Source organism: Pan troglodytes, chromosome 23 (genome assembly GCF_028858775.2).
Source record: "Pan troglodytes isolate AG18354 chromosome 23, NHGRI_mPanTro3-v2.0_pri, whole genome shotgun sequence".
Taxonomy (NCBI): Eukaryota; Metazoa; Chordata; class Mammalia; order Primates; family Hominidae; genus Pan; species Pan troglodytes.
The window spans coordinates 59,322,198-59,338,665 of record NC_086016.1 but is presented as its reverse complement, the minus strand read 5'-3'; the positions used below and the strand labels follow the sequence as shown (position 1 = coordinate 59,338,665).

Below are 16,468 nucleotides of genomic sequence, written 5' to 3'. Positions count from 1 at the left end.
TAAATGAAGCAAAAGGCCTGAATAAATCGTTTAGACAACAAAAGTAACTGAAAAAGTAATGAAAAGAAAATCTAGGGAGAAATGTATGGTCCCACATCTGAGTTAAATTTAATTTTCTTTTCTTTTCTTTTTTTTTTTTCCTGAGACAGGGTCTGGCTCTGTCACCTAGGCTAGAGTGCAGTAGCATGATTGTGGCTCACTGCTGCCTGGAACTCCTGGGTTCAAACAATCCTCCAGCTTCAGCCTCCCGCTGGGTGTACAGGAGCACACTACCACATACATTTTAAATTTTTTTGTAGGGGCAGAGTCTCAAACTCCTGGCCTCAAGCAATCCTCCTGCCTTGGGCCTTCAAAGTGCTGGGATTTCAGGCATGAGCCACTGCATCTGGCTCCCTATTTAATTTTTAAAAAACAAATATTTGCAACATTATTCGAGAAACCTCAGATCTTAGAAAAATATGGAGAGCTCCCTGATTCATATTAGGTTGCCAGAATATCTTTAATTTTTAATAAAATGGATGAAAATAGGACAAAATTTAAAACTCTAGAGAGCAATCTCACTTGTGAGCATAGGAACAAATATTCTAATTAAAATGATGTCGAATAAATTTGAAATTGTTATCCAAAAATAGTGTGTCTTGATTAATCTGAGCCTTCCAAGAATGTAGGTTTGGTTTAATTTAGGAGCTCGGTCTCCATATTCAGTTACAACAACAAATGAAAGTGTCAAGTCATAGAATCCTATCTAAATGTTGAAAAGACTATGAAAAACCAGTGAACAATTTCAAGTCACAAATCTTAATAAAATAAAAGGAAATAATTAAATAAAGACTAGTGAACAACCTCAAAATAAATAGCATTCTAAATGGCAAATGATAAAACAATATTAATTAAAATGGGAAATGACATATTTCTGTCACAACTATCAATTAGAGATAATATTAGGCAATATTTATAATCTTAGACTAATATTATCTTAAAGGTCTGGTGAGTGTAGAAGTCAAGGAAATAAAATATCTCGTAGACATTATAGAAAAAGAGAAGTAAATTTCCCATGTTTTACCAATAATATAATTGTAAAAATAGAAAGCCAAAGTATTCCATTTTTTATAATTATAGTATCATTTAGAAAATTTGGTAAGCTAAATGGAAACAGATATATTACACAATTACTTATCTTATCTTAGCAGTAAGTTTCCAGATACATAAACAGCAAGAAATGTCCAACTCCTGATAGCAAAATTAATTTTTTTAATGTAGGAATAAATTTAACAGAAAAGGGACACGATTTATATGAAGAACATTACAAAACTTTGTGAAAGACTGCAAACTCTCTGGTTAGATGAAAAGAGATAACATGTTTCTAGATGGAAAGATGATAGAATTAAAATATGAAGTTACTGACCATTGATTTGGAAGCTAAATGCTATCCTATGATAATTTTAACCAAATATTTATAAAGTTGACAATATTGCGTTAAAATTAATATGTGCAGGTAAGGGGTATAGAGAGTCTAAACTCTGACCACAAGCCCAGGGACTTCTAGGAACACGTCCCTTGATTTATCTTCCTATCAGCCTGCTCTAAACAATGAGCCAAGTTAGAGAAATGTGGAATTTACCAGTTTTATTCCTGGTCATGGCAAGGAGTTTACTTCTGGTAATCAGAATTGTTTATTGTAAAACTCTTACACACCCACATACCCCAGAGTGGCTATGTGACCAGCACAATATAAAAATTAAAGGACAGAGTGAATAGTCTCCCTGGGTTAAAGTGTTCACATCTGGCTCGACCTCACCTTCTGCAAAACAGGTACCTTGTTAATGCACTGGCCTAGAAGTAACACCTTACATGTCTTAAGAACGTGAGAGGCCAGTCTCTATAACTTTCACAAATGCAAAAGTTATAAACAAGCATTACCATATAGAATAAAGAAATGAATAATAAATAAAATTACTCCAGTTAGGTTTGGTTCAGGAGTGCAAGAGGGGTTTAATATTTAAAAAATCAATTTACCTTACAGACAAAAAAGATAATCTGACAATCATATCATAATAGATGCTGAAAAATACTGAAAACTTTCAACATACATTCAATTTCTTAAATTTTTAAAAAGCACACTCTTGAATAGAAGGGAACATTTTTATCTGATAAAGAATACAATTTTTCAGTAAGCATGGCACTTAAGGTTCAACTATTGACAACTTTTCCTCTGAGAGAGAAATAAGACAAGTCTAGCAGCTACCACCAGTTCTATTCAACACATTCTAGAAATTCTGTCCAGTACATAAAACAACAAAAGGAAGATAGAACTGTTAATATTTAGAAAAAAGGAAATAAAATTGCCATTATTTGCAGACAAAATAATTGTGATCCTAGAAAATAAAATATATATGTATAAGTTCCTAGCTATGATAAATAAAATTAGCAAGGCCACTGGATACAAGGTCAATATTTTCTATAAAAATGCATTTCTATATGTCAGCAATAATCAAAATCAGAAGTTCTTTAAAAGTAACACAAAAACCTAGGAAAATACTAGCAAAAGATTTTCAAAATCTCTACCCCGAAAGCTGTAAAATATTACTTAGTAAAATTAAAGAATCCAAATAAATTGAGACATTGGAAACATTTGAAAAAAATATTTTTCAGTTAAATGCAAATAAATATTACATATGAGAAATCGTTGTACACCCATTAATTGGCAATTTTTATAGAGAATTATAATGCCTCTTGCTGGTAGGAAAATAGGAAAAAGTAGTCCCATTTTGTCACTAAAAATTGAAGTATTAAGTTTTAGGGTAAATGAATCTATAAATGTTTATTGAAAATATAAATACATATCTTGCTTAAAAAATATAGAAGGCTCACTCCTAGTTATTATCTATTGCATAAAATCGAAAGTATCCTACAGGAGGAAATGTGTACAAGAATAAATTTGAAACATCGTCATGATATTGATGTCACTGGATAGGGGAATAGCTAGATACATTATGGTATATCCAAATCAAATAAATTTAGCCAAATAAACAAACATGAATCCAGTATCACAGACTGGGTTTTATCTTCTGTCTTAAACGAGCAAAAGAAAAATATTAGAAAAAAAGCATATTTAGCATGGACTGTCAAATATAGGACAATGGGAATGTAAGATAGTGATAGATCACAGGATAGTGATCTCTGAGAGAGGGGAAACAAATGAGTTAAGTCCTGTAATTCCCACAGCTTACTGCCTAGACAGAGTTTCCAGGTGCCTGTGCAGAGGGGAAACACAGGAGTGTGGTAGTCTCCTCAAGTTGAAACAGATAGAGTCGGTGCTTTGGGGAGACCCACATGGGTAGAATTCATAAGACAGAGTGCCAGCTGCCCCTTTCAGGTACTGGAGCTTTGAAAAGACAGCAAGCTCCCGAGATCTGCAGACAGTCCCCCCTAAATTGCCATGTAAGGACCGATCGTGTGCATGGATTGGAGAAAACTACCTGAGTCTGGGGGTAAAAACACCTGAAATGAATAGCTGGAACATTTCCCGAAGGTCACAGAAAGTCAGGAATGGTAGAGTTCTCTCACCAACCAGAGTGCAAAAACAAAAACAAAAACAAAAACAAAAACAGACATAGGCATTGGATAGAGAACTCAAACCAAATAAACACTTATGTCCAGACAAAAACACGTATGCAAATTTAATGGTGTTTTTACTCATATTTGACAATATTTGGAAACAATCTAAGTGTCCTTCAGCTGGTTAGTGGATAAATGAAATGTAGCTCATCCACACAATGGACCCAACGATTCAGCAGTGAAAAAGGAAGGAATTGTGGCTGAAGCCAGCGACATGGATGAGTCTCAAGTCCTTTATGCTAATTGAAAGAAGGCAGAATCAAAATGCTACATATGATATGATTCCATTTTCAAGACATTCTGGAACAGGCATACACTAGGGCTAGAAATCAGATCATTGGTGTCAGTGGTGGGAGGTGGGAGAATTATTGAGTACATAATGGCACAGAACAATGTGTTGGGCAGGAATAGAATTGTTTTATATCTTCATTTTTGTGATGGTTACACAATTGTGTATGTATGTCAGAACTCAGTGAACTGTACACTAAAATGGTTGAAGTTTACATTTAACCAATACTTTATCATAAAAAATGAAAAAAAATAGATAGTATTTGATGACTTGGAGCAACTGCCATAAGCTATCTTTAGTAAGAAGATAGGGACAATAGTTACAAGATAATATATTTCTTAAAAAACAAACAATCACAGAAACACATATAATTTTGAATATGTATGTATCTACTATATATATATATATCTGTGTGTGACTATATGAACATAGATAAAAGTGGAACATAATTAACATGAGTTGCCTATTTCGATGGAAATTTAACAGAGTAGGAATAGGAAGGTAGAAACGAAGCAAAAAAGACAGGAAGGAAATTCGAGGCTTAATTACACACATACACACAAAAACTACATAATATCAACATATCCAGCCTGGTCAACACGGTGAAACCTCTGGCTCTACTAAAAATACAAAAACAAAAAACCAGCTGGGCGTGGTGGTGTGCACCTGTAGTCCCAGCTACTTGGGAGGAAAAGGCAGGAGAATTGCTTGAACCTGGGAGGTGGAGTTTGCAGTGAGCATGGATCACACCACTGCACTCCAGCCTGAGCAACTAAGTGAGACTCTGTCTCAGCTACTTAGATAGATAGATAGATAGATAGATAGATAGATAGATAGATAGACAGATAGACAGATTTAAAAGCTGCAATCTATATGTTTAAGGCTGTAAGAACAAAATGAACTAGAACTCCACTTTCTTAGATATCGGAACTATTAGGCTGCCTCTGACTCTACCAGAAATTTCCATTTCACTTTCCTTTCCCTTCCTGGTCCTTTTTCATTTTTTTTAACTCTCCTCCTCACTTGCAATTTAAAACCACTACTGATTCTCTTTAAGGTTTGATCATGGCAATCATGGGTAAAGAGATGTTGACTCCGTGATCCAGATATATATATATATATATATATTTTTTTTAATTGGCCCTTTCTAAAATGAGAAAGACTGCGTTTTTGTCCCTCACACTCTGGGTGAGACCAGCTGCCCCTAGTTTTATCAGTCATATTGTTATCTTTCACTATTCTTCAACTCACCGGAAAAGAATGGGTCTTTCAACATCTAACACAGGGGCTCTATTAGAATCTTTTTAATGCAAATCATAGTTATGTAGTAATTATAAGATGGCAAAAGACTAAAGGTGAATTACAAACATATTTTCTAATTGTCTTATCTGGTGTTTTTCCTAGTCTTCTTATTAGAATGGACAACAAATATCTATTAATGTTTATGGAGCTCTTACTACATGGAAAAACCTTCACAGGTGTTATTTCATTTAATCCTCACGACAACTCCACAGGGAAGCTACTTTTCTTTTCTCTATTTTCTATTTAATAAAACTGAAGCACCCTAATATTTAGACATGGGTGCAGTGTCAACATCGTGTCGGAACCCTGGGCAGCCCGTGCTCTTCCCTAACTGGTTATGGTATGCTCACATCAGACCACCATGACACACTGCCCGCACAGCTTCCCTTTGAGAATCACTGCCTTGGCTTAGGCCTTCATCATCTCTCACTGATATTTCTTCAGCACATCCATGTTTTTTTTACTCCAGCCTTTTACCCTCTCCATTCTCCTCATCTCAGACAGAACAGCCCTTTAGAGCAAATTTGATTGGTCACATGCTTTAACATGACTACCTGGGTCACCATCATCCTGCAGACACATTTCCAATTCCTCAGCACTCTCTAGAGTCCCCTTCCTTCCTCTCCTGTTTCATCAGTTCTCTTCTCCCTGTCCAATCACACACGTCTTTCATCCCTAACTACTCCCATCTATCTGCCCTCTTTGGGGATTCTTCCCTACAATTAGGACATGATCCCTCCCACCTCTCTTTGGTTCCGTCTTCTCTCAGTAATTCCTTACTTCTGGCTTCCTGACTACTTTTCATTTCCTTTCAGTGCTCAGTTCAGGAGTCATCTCCTTCAACAAGGCATCTCGAATCCATCTGAATCACCTTCCATCCCTCTTAAAGCATCCTTCATAACCGATTGCAATTCCTTGCTTATCTACTTAAGCTACTAGACTGAGACCACCTCAAAGGCAGGGATCGTGGCATCCATCTTTGTGCATCCAGGTATCATCTATGCTATGTATTTAATAATTGGCTTGAACAGAGAAAAAGAAGTAAAATATTATATGAGTTTAGAGAAAATGTGTTGTTAATACATAGTTCCAATGATTTATAGTCCCCTTTCTATTTTAAACTTTAAACTTAACTTTGTCTGCTACAAAATGTTAAAGAAATGAGTCATGGCACAAAAGCAAAAATTAAGAACTTACCACACTGTTAAACAATTAACTAGGTTTATGGCTGTAGCCAACAGATGGATGGTTGAATTTTCCCACCCCATCCCCTAGCACACTCACCCACTACCACCAACCCCAATTTCCAATGGCTGTAATTAAAAATATGATCAATACTTATTTTTGGTATAATTCTTTGGAAGTCTGAAAGAAGAAACAAATAGGATAATGTTCAATGAGGTTGAAAGATGATCTATAGTACAAGTACAGTTGTGCTATTGTAAGGTTTGCCAGGTGTGGTGGCTCCCTCTTGTAATCCCAGCACTTTTGGGAGGCTGAGGTGAGAGGATTGCTTGAGGCCAGGAGTTTGAGATCAACCTGGGCAACACGGCGAGACACTCTTTACTTAAAACATATACATTTAAAAAGTAAAGTTAACACGATGCTAACGTATATGGGGAATGACATCCGATGATAAATGTGAACAAAACAAAAGAGAAAAGAGAACAAACCCTTTCTGTTTTATTGGAGTTTCACAGACACTTATTGGAATACCACAGGTAGTTATGGTTCCTCTATTTTAAGATGATATGTAAACACTGGAATGATGGTTAAAAATATATATGTGGAAGAATAAGACTGTTTATTATAAAGAAGCCCGAAGACTGATTAAATTGCATTCAAGTATTTGTAAATTTATTTCACAGATAGTGCTAAATCTCTGTTCTCAGTTCCCAGAAACAAGATTAGACTATTTTTCTTCCTGTTTTGAAAAAATTGGATTGCTCTAAAAAGAAGGCAAGCCTACTGTACATGATTCTGGGCAACTTGAGAAAATGATCAGAAAACTTTTCCACCTCTTTATGCCTTTAACCCAACTTATAAAAATTGCAACAACAAACATGTTGGTGATTAAAACAATGCTTCTTTCAGGGAACTCAATTACCCGCCAATTATTAACTTGGTCAGGAGGTTTTAAAGCAAGACAAACCAGAGTTCCATGTATACAGTCTACAGAATAGAAATGAAAATACACAGTATCATCATTCCACAACATGCAAGAAAGAAAACTATTTTTTTTAAAGAGGATAATGTCCTACCATGATTTATGTTTGCTGTGTGATCAGCTGCAGGAAAGTGGTGCTCTCCATTATTCAATCCTTTCATCAGCTTCCAGTGTGAATCTTCTGTGAGAAATGGCTCCCAACCGCAGAAACCCGACTCAAAGTCACAGGCGAGATGCTTTGCTGTTACACGTAGAAGAGAAAACAGGTGAGGAGAAATGAAGAGCATGCAGGCAAACACTGCTCTACGCTAGCTAATCATCTTAGGAGGCCTGCAAAATTATTCTGCTTGGTAGTGAATATTCTCTAATGATCGGAATAGCTTTCCTTTATCTAGTGACACACAATATCTCAGGTGCTGTGTGAGGCATGACCCTTCCACATGCTTCCATCTGTAAGTCTGGTACATTTCATTCTGGTTGGCCATCTCCATTTTATTTAATGATGCAAGGTGGAACTCCAAAGCTTTTCAGGGAGTAACTAATTTGCTTGCCCAGTATAAACCTGCTGAGATGGTAGTTTAAATGAAAAAAATCCACTGGGAAGGGGGAAGTTTAAATTAATTCTGGACACACAAATAACTTGAGGTCAGCATCTCAGTATGCATTTTATTATTCTATCCTAAAACTTTCTCAAAAAAAAAATACCTAGCCATTTTGGAATTGCAGGTAAATTAGATATTCGGAACTGAGCTGGTGTTATCTTTTGTCTTTTTTTTTTTTTTTTTTTTTTTTTAAGGCAGAGTCTCGCTCTGAGGCCCAGGCTGGAGTGCAGTGGTGCAATCTTGGCTCACTGCAAGCTCCACCTCCCGGGTTCACGCCATTCTCCTGCCTCAGCCTCCCAAGTAGCTGGGACTACAGGCGCCCACCACAACGCCTGGCTAATTTTTTATATTTTTAGTAGAGATGGGGTTTCACTGTGTTAGCAAAGATGGTCTCGATCTCCTGACCTCGTGATCCACCCGCCTCAGCCTCCCAAAATGCTGGGATTACAGGCGTGAGCCACCACACCCGGCCCAACATTTTTTTTTACATGAAAGACATCTGGAGACAATATCACAGTAAAAATTAATGCATCATACAAGATCCTTGGTTTAAATTTCTTTCATTTGACTATTATACCAACGTCCCCTGTGAAGGTACACAATTCATATTAGCATTTGAAATTGTTTTTAAAGTCCTATAACTAAAAAAACCCCTTTTTCATGGAATTTCCTGAACTATTTTGATTTGAAGATATATCTATCATGCCAACTTTTTTGGAACACAGTGAAGTAGATTCTATATATATATATTTTTTTCCTATATGAGTTATTGAAATTTTATATATAAATACAAATGTGTATTTTATTGTGGTAAAATATACATGACATAAATGTAACATTTTAACAATTTTTAATGTAAGCTTCTATGGTATTAGGTACATTCCCATTGTTGTACAACCATTACCACCATCCATCTCCAGAACTTTTTCATTCCCAAACTGAATCTCCACCCCCATTAAGCAACACTTTCCATATCCCCTCCCCTCAAACCCTGGCAACCACCATTTTACTATCTGTCCCTATGAGTTTGCCTACTTTAGGTACTTCATATAACTGGGACCAAACAATACGTGTCCTTTTGTCTCTGGCTTATTTCAAGGTTCATCCATGTTGTAGAATGTGTCTGAAAATTAGATCTATTTCATGTATAAACTGTTCAGGGATCCAATGTGTATCTTTGGACATGTTTGGCATGTTGTATTTTAATTATTTTGATAGAGATTTTTTAAAACATATTGCATATATATGTATTAATTTTTTAAGCTTTATTGATGTATAAGTGACAAACAAAATTGTAACTAAGGTATGCAATGTAATGTTTTGATATACATATACATAGAGAAAAGATTACCACAGTAAAGCTAATTAGCATCATTTCATCATATAGTTACCTTTTGTGTGTGTGATCAGAACATTTCAGATCTACTCTCAGCAAATTTCAAGTATACAATACAGTGTTATTAACTATAGTCACCAGGCTGTACACTAGACTCCCAGAACTTATTTATCTTGTAAGTGAAAATTTGTATCTTTTGACCAACACCTCCCCATTTCGGCCAGGCCTCAGCCCTGGACAACTGCCATTCTACTCTCTGTTTCTACAAATTCAACTTTTTTAGGTTCCATGTATAAGTCATATCGTGCTGTATTTGTCTTTCTCTGTCTGGGTTATTTCATTTTGCATAATCCCCTCCAGGCTCATCATTGTAACAAATAGCAAGTTTTTTCTTCATTATTGCTGAATAATATTTCATTGTGAACACATATACATTTTATACACACACACACACACACACACACCACTTGTTTGATCCATTCTCAGAGACTTCAGTTGTTTTGGCTGGATATTTTGAATAATGCTGCAATGAACATGAGGGTGCAGATATATTTTAATCTTAACTGCCCTCATTTAATACAGGATTATGTTAATAAACATCAAAAATCTATTGTTTGGTTTTAGAGAAATTTTACTCAGAGTTCATCAGTTAAAGTAATATTTTAAGATCATGACAAAGCTTTCTCTTGCATATTTAACCACTACAGCATATGAGCAGACAAGAAAGAATTTCATTGTGCAGCTGGGAAAAATTCTGGATCATGAAAAGTAAAATATTTTATGAATCCTCCAGAAGTTAATCAGCTCTCTGTGAAATAAGAAAGAAAGCTATGTATGGGAAATGAATGGGGAATATTTCATTTAATGAGAATATATTAGATTCTAACAGGATTATATTATAAATATTGTGTTAATATACATTACAAATACACATTATAAATATTGTATTAATATTGATGCTCTTAAGGACTAGCAAAGTAAAGAGAGTTTTTGCTTCTACCCTGAGAGAACTCTGACTTGTTTGCCTTTAGTTTTTACCAATTTTTTTAGATGCCATCTGTTTCTTCCCCTAGCTGTCTTCCTTCCTGAAGCCTCTTTGGTACAGTGATTCTCAAAGTTTCATATGCAGACAAATCACCTGGGACCTTGTTCCATGTAGCTTTTGGTTCCGTAAGGCTGGGCCAGGGCCTGAGGTTCTGCATTTCCACTAAGTTCCCAGGTAATGCTGATGCTCTGGTCCATGGAGTCTGCTGTTGCAGCAAAACACACAGGCCATTTTTATTAACTGATTTTGAAAAGCCACCGGTTTGGAGGCTATGTTATGCCATATATTAAAATAATACCTAAAAGTAAGAGCAACTTGATAATGAGAGAAGACCTGAGTGAGTCTGCCTTTGGGGAAAAGCACACCGGCTGTGGAATACCAACTGACAATCCTCACGAGTTCATATTTACTCATTCTCCAGAATTTGGTAAGTATTCCTGGTGCTATTCAAACTGCCTGCACAAGCTATACCCTCCTAGAGATTCATTCTAAAGTGCAATAAAAAAAATATAAAGATATTTTTCTTGTGCTTCATGAACATGGAAGAATCGTTTATGAAAAAAACTTGATATTACAAATTCAAATTTGTAAAACACAAATGTTTTCGTATGTGTAAAATGTTTCAATATGGTTTTAAATTTCAAAGGAAAGCCTCTTTTATTTTGTAAGAATATACATATGCACGTGTCTATATGCAAAAATATATTAAATACTTTAGTGCAGCAAATAGTGTAAATTTATATCAATTCTAATAATCCAAATCTATATAATTTCACAGCATAAATAATTGTATATATATTTACATGAAACACTCATTTTGGTATCAAAATACGTGAATACACATATATACTGTATGCAATATGGCTACATTTTTATGACATATTCCCTATATCAAGTCAATCTCAATCATGCAAACATGACAGGTTTTCTTTGGACAAATGAGGTTACACTATTTAAAAACTTAAAAGACTAATAAGTAACACTGTTTTTGTTGAGAAACACAATTACCCATTCCTGCATTCACCCAAAGAAAATAGCAGAATATGGCATCAAGAGCTACTGAACTGGAAAAATGTCATATACATAATCAATGAAACTTCAATAAATGAGAAAATATGTCGAAAATCAAATGCTAAACAATTTTTTAAAGGTGAACATAAAGTATGATTTACTACGGGGAAAATAATGGAGGGGAAAAAGCTAAGCTTCCAAATATACAAGTGCCCAGGTGCAGTGGCTCATGCCTGTAATCCCAGCACTTTGGGAGGCTGAGGCCGGTGGATCACCTGAGATCAGGAGTTCAAGACCAGCCTGGCCAACATGATGAAACCTGTCATTACTAAAAATACAAAAATTATCTGGGTGTGGTGGCACATGCTTGTAATCCCAGCTACTCTGGAGGCCGAGACAGGAGAATCACTTGAACCCGGGAAGTGGAGGTTGTAGTGAGCCGAGATCATGCCATTGCACTCCAGCCTGGGTGACAGAGCAAGACTCTGTCTCAAAAAAAAAAAAATTATATACGTGGAAAGAAAGGAAATATATTTTCCTTCAGTTATTGACATTAAGAATTATAGAAACTGTTAGAAAGAAATATTTCCCCAACAGAAATGAAGCAAATTGTCTGTAAAAAATTTAAATAAAACATAGAAAGAAACTTCACATACATTGGAGTAAATAAATTGCTCTTACATCGCTTGTTTTGAACAAAAGAAGAGAGCAGCCCAAAAGCTCCGTTGAGCTCACACTGGTTAGCCAATTACTTGGTTTAAAGCTAGGAGTCTGAAGTATTAACTGGATTGCTGTTGATGAACATGGCAGAAGGGGATTTTAGCCTTACTTTCTCATCTCCTCTCTCCTGTGTCCCTCCGCATTGCTCTTAATAAAATCCACGCTTCCCAAGAGAAACCAATTATACAGAGCTTTTCACTTAAAAGGTGGCATTTATCTTATTACAATATTTTCACCTCTGCTCAACAAAACATCTCACTAAAATAAGACACTGCAGTAAAATAAACGTCAAATTTTTAATATCTTTTAAAAACCACCTGTTTGTGATACAGAAATTGGATTCATATCCTTGCAATTCATGTTTTCTAAAGAGACACAGGGATCTCAGTTGCTAAGTTACCTCATATGAGAATCATCCTGTGGATTGTAAATTAAATTATATTTTTGTTGAACTATGACTACGCTTGAATAGCAATGGGATCTCTTGTCATCACTTCTATAAAAGACTCTTCAGAAAAGGCCTGAAAGAAAGGTGTTGGGGCACTTTAGCCCTCCCAAACGCCAGTCATGGTTGAAGTGATTTCTTTTTTTTTTTTTTTTTTTTCAGACGGAGTCTCACACTGTCGCCTGGGCTGGAGTGCAATGGCGTGATCTCAGCTCAGGGCAACCCCCACCTCCCATGTTCAGGCAGTTCTCCTACCTCAGCCTCCCAAGTAGCTGTGATTACAGGTGTCCACCACCATGCCTGGCTAATTTTTTGTATTTTTAGTAGAGACGGGGGTTTCACTATGTTGGCCAGGCTGGTCTTGAACTCCTGACCTCGTGATCTGCCTGCCTTGGCCTCCCAGAGTGCTGCGATTACAGGTGTGAGCCATTGCACCCGGTTGGCTGAAGTGTTTTCTAGGCAAGTAAGAGGAGAGCGGCCCTTCCTCCAGGGCAGCCATGATGGCTGAAGTGATTTCTACAATCATGGTAGCTGCCCTGGAGGAAGGGCCACCCTCCTCCTACTCATCCCTCCCAGCTACAGCTTCCAAGATGATTGACTAGAGAGGAAAAAAGCATACACAATAAAAGTTAGCAACACATACTATATGCCTCCAAGGCAAAGGTACAAAAAGTTTCCTTCTACCACCCATCTTCTCTTTAATCAAAGCACACACATTCGCACACCCAGCCAACAATAATCACAACTATTCATTTGTAGAATAAATTGAGAGATGTTGCAGATTTTGCAACAAGCACCAAAACATTAAGTTAAAATAGAGATCCCTGAAGGCATAGTACTAATAGTTTCAGAGCAATAATGCATATTTATCACATTTCATACATATGACTTACCTTTGCCTTGATAGAAACAAAGACTGTTTTAAATCCAACTAACAGTCTTGAATTAGAGCATGTTAACTAGTAAGCCATTCACTCACTTACAGCAAGTTGCTGGGTCTTCATCACTCTCATCGGAGCAGTCCTGCCGAGAGTCACAGACAGATTCTTTGGCGACGCACTGGCCACTAGTGCAAGGGAATTCATCTTCAGAGCAAAGCTTTCTGGATTGGGTCTGTCCACAGGCATAGACCCAGAGGTGATCAAGGGCAATAAAACTTCTCTGGCTCTAAAGAGTCCCTTCAAAAATAATCTTTAGGAAGAAAAAGATTAATTTATGAGTTTGCAATCTCCTTAATAAGACAAAAAACTAAAGAAGGTTGATAAAGACAAAGTAGTTATTGAGAAAAAGTGTTTAAAGCAACCAAGGCAATATATAACAAAGTTCCTGTTTGATAAGCTCAACCCATGCTCATACGACTGATGTAACAAACCTGCACGTTGTGCACATGTGCCCTAAAACTTAAAGTATTAAAAAAAAAACTGATGGAAACATTTGCTCCACTAAAGTCTCAGAGAAACCTCCCAGGATCAGGCAAAACACAAGCATCCCACTTAACTATCAAAAATGTCCCTGACTGCAAACTTGTTACTTGGTCATCATCTTTACAGCTCTCTTTCTTTCATTTTCAAGGAAAATAAGAAGTATTGTCATTACTTATAGAACAAGAGCTGTAACTGCATCTGACTTATTTTTTAACTAGTGAAATTAGTATTTGAATACATGAAGAAAAATATCAGGCAAACGGAAACAGACACAATATAGGAATAAAAAAAAGTAAGGGAATAAACATAAAACTCTATTCAACTTACATAAAAGAGTAACTTCTTTAATGAGAAAAGAAGTGTCAATTAAAGTAAATAAATTTTGTTGTCACCAATTGAATTGCTAGCTTTTCTGGAGATAAGCAATATTAGCAAATGAAACAACCGCACATTGCTGGTCAAGTGTAAGATAATGTCAAAGTATTAGCATTCCTTGAGTTTCTACCAAGAGCAATTATTACTTAACACCAAAAGTGCAGAAGTATAAATAGCTGACTGTATCACAGATAACTAATTATTTGCTGTCCAGAACATTAGCCATGAGCTACAGAGGACTATTTCAATTCAAATTAATGAAAATAAAATAAAATTTAGTTCCCTCAGTCATGGTAGCCAAATTTCAATTGTTCAATAACCTCATGTGATGAGTGGCTACCATACTGGACATCAGATATAAAGCATTTCCATTAGGCAGAAAGTTCTATTAAACAGCACTAAATGTGGTTAAAATTCCAGCCAGATACTAAGAATTAAAATTGACTTCCTTCAGTTTCATCCAGCTTAAAGTTTCTGAATAGATTTTCTTTTCAAAACACGAGGGATAGGTCAGGTGCAGTGACTCACACCTGTAATCCCAGCACTTTGTGAGGCCAAGGAGGTGGATCACTTGAGGTCAGGGATTCGAGACCAGCCTGGCCAATATGATAAAACCCATCTCTACTAAAAATACAAAAAATTAGCTGGGCATGGTGGCACATGCCTGTAGTCCCAGCTGCTTGGGAGGCTAACGCAAGAGAATTGCTTGAGACCAGGAGGTGGAAGCTGCAGTGAGACAAAATCCCATCACTGCACTCCAGCCTGGGTGACAGAGCAAGACTCCATTTCAAACAAACAAAATACGAGGGATATATATTTGTTTGTTCATTAATAATTACTTAAGGTCAGATTTTCAGTTTGCAAATATGTCTAATAATTTGGTTTAGAAAATAATATTAAATTTAAATCATATCCAACAATAAGAAAACTTTGTATGCTGCTACATACTTTTCCCATAATGAATATCATACATGTAAAAATTATTAATGTATAGCTGTATATTTTCATAGCAGCAGGAGATCAGAAATGCAGAAATGATATCAATTTGAGGTTCAAAAATTGATGGTTTTAAACTTAGATCTCAAAGGCCTATAATTATTGAACAGCTAATTACATTATATATCCACTTGAGAACCTGGAATAACTCTCAAATTCATTTTCTTTACATTTTACTTTGTTTTATCTTTGAGTTAAAACAAAATTTAATCTTCAGTTTATAAAAAAAGAAACTTGTTCAGTACCTGAGAAGTTATAAAAACAGATATCAGCCTATGAAAATTAAATAGTGTCAAAATGTTAACTCAATAGGCTGTGATAGGATGTATAAATGGAATATCACTATAAAGAAATGAAATTGGCTTCATAACCCACACATATAATCAGTATCATCATTTTATACTCACACTCCAGCATAAACAAACTTACGCATTCCGTATATCATGTTGGTGCAAAAATAATTGAGGTTTTGGCCATTAAAAGCAATGGCAAAAGCCACAATGGCAAAAGCTGCAATTACATTTGCACCAACCTAATACAACACAAAATATCAATTTAATTTTTTAAGAGACAGCATTCCTATTGAGCCTATGTATGTCTCATATGTTTCTTGGTGTACATAGAGCTTTCCATGTGTTATTAAGATATGAATTATTGCATTCAAAACATTTGCCTATACTCTACTAAGTTTCAATACCAGTTTACTATTTACCTACTTCATAATGCAATTTGTTTCCCTGGGGCAAAGCATGGTGCTGGGGAGCAAGAAAGGAAGGCTGTGGAGAATGAGGAAGTTGTGAACAAGAGTGGATACACTCTATTTCCCCCGCCATGGGAAATTTGGTCTCAGAAGGAAAAGGTACAATTTAAAAAGTAAGCAATCACTCTCCCCAAATATACAAGCACGCATCCCTAACTTAAATGCTAATTTAACTTTAGCAGTGCATGATCAATTTATTGCTGCAAAGCTAAAACTTAAGCCATGATAAAAAAATACTTTTTTTTTCTTTCATACCTTAAATGTCTTCAGATCTTCTGGTATTAACACATCTGCTTTCACCCATTGGCTGTGAGTTGATATGTTGTATGTCCAAAATATTTCTTCTTCCTTTGATTTGAAGAGAAAGACATCACTCAT

The 16,468-nt window shown here is 35.9% G+C and overlaps 1 long non-coding RNA gene across 2 annotated transcripts; it reads right to left on the bottom strand.

Annotated features, from left to right (window-relative positions):
- Positions 1–7,445: 7,445 nt before the first annotated feature.
- LOC134809659 (uncharacterized) lies at positions 7,446–16,468 on the bottom strand. Of its 2 annotated transcripts, XR_010155915.1 has the most exons (4): positions 16,346–16,468; positions 13,519–13,726; positions 10,453–10,564; positions 7,446–7,617 (listed from the first exon to the last, which is right to left on the bottom strand). It is a non-coding gene; the product is annotated as an uncharacterized LOC134809659 (long non-coding RNA). The 2 variants fall into 2 exon arrangements; XR_010155914.1 differs by lacking the exon at positions 10,453–10,564.